The sequence below is a fragment of the Cupressus sempervirens genome, chromosome 3 (genome assembly GCF_028749045.1).
Source record: "Cupressus sempervirens isolate cs-2001-9-10 chromosome 3, ASM2874904v1, whole genome shotgun sequence".
NCBI lineage: Eukaryota > Viridiplantae > Streptophyta > Pinopsida > Cupressales > Cupressaceae > Cupressus > Cupressus sempervirens.
This window is the reverse complement of record NC_143120.1, coordinates 477879081-477886349: the sequence shown is the minus strand read 5'-3', so window position 1 is coordinate 477886349 and position 7269 is coordinate 477879081.

Genomic DNA, 7269 nt, shown 5'->3' with positions numbered 1-7269 from the left:
AGATATGTTTGATTTTTCAAGTTAAACCTAAGAGCATAGATTAAGCATATAAAGATGATCATTGGATTCAAGAAATGAAGGAAGAACTAGATCATATTGTGAAGAATGAAACATGGGAGTTAGTTCCTAGACCTAAAGATAATAATGTGATAGGAACCAAATGGGTATTTAGAAACAAGATGAATGAGCAAGGAAAAGTTATAAGGAACAAGGCTAGACTTGTATGCAAAGGTTATTCACAGCAAGAATGCATTGATTATGAGGAAAAATATGCACCTTTAGCCAAAATGGAAGTAATGAGAATGTTCCTAGCTTATGCAGCAAATAAGAAATTTAAGGCTTATCAGATGGATGTTAAATCAACTTTCCTTAATGGAAAACTTGAAGATAAAGTATACATTGAGAAGCCTGAAGGATTCTCTCTGACATAAGACAAAGACATGGTATGCAAACTAAAGAAAGATCTATATGGTCTGAAGCAAGCACCTAGAACCTGGTATGCAAGGTTGGACAACTATTTGGTGAAGCTTGGATTTGCTAAAGGTACAATAGACAACAACTTGTATTTGAAATAAATTGAAAATGGCTTGTTGATAATAGTAATATATGTTGATGAAATCATATTTGGAGGAAATGATAAAGCAAGTGATAAATTTTTCGAAGAGATGAAGAATGAGTTTGAAATGAGCATGATAGGAGAAATGAAGTTTTTAGTAAGATTATAGATTGTACAAAATAGTGATGGTATCTTCATTTCACAAGAGAAGTACTTGAAGGACTTGTTGAAAAGGTTTGGATTAGAAAGTTGTAAACCTATTAGTACACCTATGATAATTGGTCACAAGTTATCCAACAAAGATGAGGCACCTGCGGTAGAGAAGAAGAAGTATAGATCCATGATTGGAGGTTTGCAATATCTGACTCACACCAGACCAGCTATAGAAAATGTAGTTGGGAGTATAGCTATATTTCAAGTTGATCCTAAGGAGTATCATTATGTAGCAGTAAAGAGGATATTCAGATATTTGAAAGGACCATCTAACAATAGAATTTCATATGATAGATCAAGTGATTTCACTCTATGTGAATATGTTGATGTAGATTGAGCAGGCAGTATGGATGACAGAAAGAGCACTAGTGGTGGAGTAATTTTTCTTGGAGGAAGATTGGTTTCTTGGCTAAGAAAGAAGAAAGATTGTATTTCTCAGAGTATAGTTGAGGCTGAGCATGTTGCAATAGCAAATATTAGTAGTCAAGTTATGTGGATGAAACAGATGCTAAAGGATATCAGAATTGAGTTTGCAGAACCTGTTATCATTTACTGTGATAACACAAGTACAGTGAGTATGTCAAAGAATCCTATATTTCATTCTAAGACTAAGCATATATCTATTAAGTATCATGTGCTGAGAGAAAAAGAAACAATAAAAGAGACCGAATTAGAGTATGTGAGTCTAAATATCAAATTGTAAATATCTTTACAAAGCCTTTACCTAAAGATACATTTGAGTACTTGAGAGTTATGCTTAGGGTTATGCCCCTACCTACTTTTGAGTAGATAATGCAATAGGTGCATCAATCTAGTGGTACAGAACACTACTATTAGACTGGACTAAATGCTAATGCTTCCCATTTGGGGGAATATTTGTGATGAGCTGAGACATTGAGGACTCTTGTTATTTGGTCTTGAACAGTTTCTTTGGAAACTTGAGCTAGTTGAAGACTTGGAGCAGTGTATTCACAATTGGTATACTATCATATTAAGGCTTTTGATATTGATGTCAATGGGGGAAAATATGCATAAAAAACATCTCCTAAGCATGTATGGGGGAGATATATCTTTGGGGAAGAATCTGAGAGTTGTTTAGTGTGTGGATAACTAATGCTAATCCTAAAAGTGTCTTCGAGAAGATGAGAACAACAACAACAACAAAGTACTATTTGGTATTCTTGGAACTTAGATGTTTTTCATCTATGTTGCCATCAATGCCAAAGGGGGAGATTGTTAGCATGAATGTTGATGATACTACTTTGGGGGAGTATTGTAAGCATTGGAGAGTATTGAAATGTTGCATTCATGGCTATGTTTGTCATTGATGTCAACATAGCAATACGTTTGTAAATACTACTAGAGTAACAAAGAAAGATTGTAGTTATGCAGATAATGTTTTGATTGTCTAGTGATCCATGGTCATGGACATTTTCAGCACAGTGTCCTTATGACATGGTTCAATGTGCAACATGTAATTTGAACATGTACATAAGTTGTACCTAATTTATAGAGCAGTATAGAAATAGAGCATTAAGAAAGTAGTTCTTGATGGTTGTTCACTATCTTACATTTGAGATGCAATGAAGAGATGCACAATTGACCAATGATAGAGGAAAATCTATTGGTGATGTCAACAAGTGCACAAACCCTAGTATCACACATGTGAAGTTTTGTAGAGACCGTGAGCCAATAGTGTTATTGTAATTCAAATTGATTAATTATATTATTATAATTAATTAGAAAATCTAAAAGGCCAACTCAAGAAATTATTTTGAAGATATGGTATAAAGGAAAGATGTTTTTTTTGTTTGTAAGATATCTATTATTGTATGAAGTGCAACATGCAAACAGGAGCAAAGTGTTTAGTGAATGCAAGTAAGTGATCCAAGGGATTATCAGATGCAAGTTTTGTGATTTGGTTACAAGATCAGAAGGAGCAGAGGTCCAGTTGATAAGATAGAGGTAGAGGAAGGAAGTACTATTGACTTTTATTATTATGCAAGGAATAATACATAGATCATTTGGATAGTGGGTTCATTGGTCTTAACCTTTAAGCTATTTGGGAAGTGGGTCCAGTTGTCTTCCAAAACTCCTAACATGGTTGCCACAACTCCTAACAAGGTTGGAATCTCCTAACATGGATTCAAATTCTCCTAACATGGACTCATGTGTATTGAATATATTCATAGACTCCTAACAGGGTCCATCCTCTAATAAGGAATATTTATATTAGTACATCATCTTGTGGGTACCATCCCCATCAAGGTTTTCCCTCTGATCAATGGTTTCCCTGGTTAACATTTATGGTGTTATTGTGCATGAGTATCTTGTTGTGGTTTTTGATTATATTGCTCATATGGTTAAGTTTATTTAAGGTTGATAATTGTGATAATAGTTGGATAACTGATTCACCTCCCCTCTCAGTTATATTGGTGGACTATATATTCTAACAGAATATCATATAAGAATAATTTTCATTCTACATATGGGCCCACTAGGTGAAGTTGACACCTTTGTCAACCATAATTAAAAAATTAACTATATGTTAGATTCTTCATATAATTTTGAAGTTTTTGAAGCTAATATGATAAATAAAATACATTGAATGGTAACCTAACTATAGGAAATATATGTTTATGAAATAACAAAAAGACCAAAGGATTACAACAAAATGAATGATGGTCAAACCTACAATATCAAACCTACCTTGATTTGAGTGAAACTTAAGACTAAATATATAATGGATGTCTATGATGATGTTTTGATGGTATACATTATTCTATAACCTATTGCATGGATGTGTTGAAGATGTTGTGTGAGTAAGTACTATGATTGGGGTGTACATCTAGGAAATAAATATCTATAAAGGTGTCAACCTAGCTTATAGATAGAAGAATAGTTTTGAACTTTTAAAAGCTAATATCATTAATAAAATATAATTCATATACCATGGTTGAATTTTTGTTTGATATTATTGAAAGTAGATGTAATATATTTTTATGATGGAATCCTTGGATAAAGGTTGTATATTGTATAATAGAGATATATGATAATGACGCAAGTGATAGTATAACTTAACACAAGATAGTCTATGTATGATAACGAATATATGATGATGACATGATGGTGTAAGTAATTATCCAACCTAAGAAATGGACTTATATGAACATTTAATATCATAATTAATACTATGGTGGTATCCTAAACATTAGAGATAAATGTTTATGAAGAAATGATGAAAACAATATGGAAGGTGATCAAACCTAGAATATCAATGTCTATGAAATTTGATCAAGGTAGGTATGAATCTACAAGAAAATTAAGTCTATCTTGAGTTAAGTGAAACCTAGTTCTTAATTTATAATGAATGTATTTGAAGATTTTATGATCGTAAGTAAATCTACAATCTAGGACATAGATGTGTTTGAAAATGTTAGTGACAATCGATACTATGATTTGGCAGTGTAAATCTAGGAGATGAATGTTTACAAAGGTGTCAACCTAGCTTGTAGATAGAAGTGTTGAACCTTTAGTGTTTGATAGTTTAATGTTTTCATTTATTTTAATAAGTCATTTATGTGATCTCTCAATCATACATGACAACCAGTTGTCATATTGGTACAAAAAATTCAGAATGTCAGATCACTCAACCAATTAGTAGAAAAAATGCAAGTTTAATGGTCTTCTGATATGTTTAACATCATGTACTTATCTTGTTCAATGTTCATATATTGGACATAATATAACTAAGTTATTTGTATAAGTGTTTTTTAATTAACACTTAATGTTCAAGTGGGTGAGAAAATGGTTGTAGGTCCCCAATAAAAAAAGTTTCGGTCAAATAGATTTTGCATAGATCACATGAATAGTCAGACCCGAATTAGTATAAATTTTTGGAAAGGTATTTGTGTCTTCTGAAACAAGTGTTTAAATATGCATACTGACAAATAAAAATCTACTTGACCAAAACTGGTATAGTTGGTTATAACTATTTTTGGTCACTTTTTAGTGATTGTAGTCAAATGGCATTATCGGGGTTAAAACCATATTGAAAATTGCAACTACCATACTATATAAGAAGGGGAAACATTGTACTTCAAGGATGGTCATGTGGATTTGCTAAAATTTGTAGGGAATTTGCAGTAGATCTTTTAAATTATAGGAAGTCAAAATAACAACTAAGAAGTGGCTAAAGGTTGTTGATTAAAGTTTGTTATTTATGATTTTTTTTTTTTTGCAAAAGTCTATTAAAAGTACAAGAATATTTATTTACTTCTTTATAAGTGATTTGAAACAAAATTTAGTCAGATTTTAAATGGAAAATGAATACTTGTTTGAATATATAATGTCTTGAAGGGAAATAAAGGGTTTATTATTTCAAGAAGGTTGATAGTTTGAAAGGCATTAACTCAATTCATTTTCTTGCTTTCAAATCTATTTTTTAAATTATGATTATAGATTTTATAATCTGATATAATCATCGTAAAAATATTTTCATCATTTGGCGTAATTTTTTGATGTAAAGAAATCAATGTCTGTGTGTGTGTGTGTGTGTGTGTGTGTGTGTGAGAGAGAGAGAGAGAGGGGGGTAGGGGGGGGGGGGGGGGGGGGGAAGAGAGAGAGAGAGTATATCTTGCTTTATATTTTCAAATTGGAGTTGAATTCTTGATTCGGGTAAGTGCACCGAGATTATGTGCAAAAAGGGGGTTATAAGTGGACACATTTTTGCTAAGATCAGGTAAACTTTCTCTTGGAAGAGCCATTTTAGGGTCATGCACTCAAAATGATAAAATGTGTAAAACAAAGAAATTGTAGTACTCTGAGTCTAGTTTCTAAACTACTAAGTTCAAAAAAAAAAAGGAACCAAACTATTTGATGCTTTTGTAGACACTTATTTTGAGATGAAACAAGTCATATTTGAAGATATTATGAGTAGTTAGTTATATATATATATATATATATATATATATATATATATATATATATATATATATATATATATATATATATATATATATATATATATATATATATACTTGCAACTTTATTCATTGTTCACATAAAGAGAATCATTTTTTGGTGTTCCATGTCTCATGTTTTTTTTTGGAATAAGAGAAGATGTGAAAAATAGTGTCAAAAATGAAAAATGATGAGTCAAATTACCTGCAATATGTCTTTTAGAATGAAGGAAATGTAAGGAAGAGAAAGATCCTTAGTAAGATATATGATGTCAAAGAGAATAAAAATGGTGGGTATCAAGAGTTCCCATATCATTAGAGAAGCCATGTAATGTAAATAAATTTATGTTTGTGGTAAGAATGGCCATAAGGAGTCCTAGAACTTCTCTTAAGCAGAATTAGGACCCCTTATGACCCCTTGGGACACATTACAACCATCACATGTTGCCTAAGGGGTCTTATGGCCCCTTAGGGCATACTTGATGGATCTAATACCATTTTTCCATGAGACCTGGATTTCAACCCTTTTGTGGATCTATGAGACAAATCATGAGCCCAAAGGATTGGCCAAGAGAAAATTGTGATTGTATATCAATTAATTACAAAATGTTTAGACAGGGAAAAAATTATGCATCGATCAAGAACAAAAATGGCTATGGAGAATTTAGTTTTGAATTCTATTTGTAGACACCTAAATATGATTACATCATTTAAGTAATCCTATTTAGTCATCTTCTAAGACATTATTGATTAGATATTAAATATTTAATTAATTAATAATCATCCCCTATTTAATTAATCTACTTAATTAACTATAGTCTAATTGATAAATTTAAATGAAAAATCAAAAGTCTAATTATCAATTAAATCCCTATTCTCCTATTAAATTAAATAACCACACCACGCCTATTTAATTTAAATTCCAAATCTGCTTTGATTTAATAAATTATTTAATAAATTGATCCCCAACCTCTAACTATTCCCAAATTCCTATAATTAGCTAAATCCAACCCATTCACCCATTCTAACATCTCCTAACCAACTAATTAACCTGCCCCATTGAGTCTAGCCACTTGCATTCCTATAACATGCCACTTGTATCTTAATCCCCTCCTAAGCTAAGCTCAATCCTTTCCCTAAACATGTGCACAACTTCAAGCAAGGGTTAAGAAGTCCTAAGCCAAAGAAAAGTCAAAGTTTCACCCCATCCCCCTTACATTCCTATCCAAAGGCATTAAATGCTCTTACAAAGCATTTAAAGCCTCTCACATCCCTCTTCCACACTCCTTCAATCCTATCCTTCCCTCACCCTTCATGCATCCTTACATCTTGGCCCTCCATCTCACTAAACCTTGTCCTATAAACTAGACCATTCCCCTCTCACAGATAATCCACCTTCATATGGAGATTTATAATGTTATTGAGAGCTCATAAACTACCCAAATATCATTATAATGGAAAAATCCACCCATGCTTCCATTGTTGAATCTTTCACTCACTTCCATGGCTAAAAACTAGCTTGAAGTTTGACAACACTTG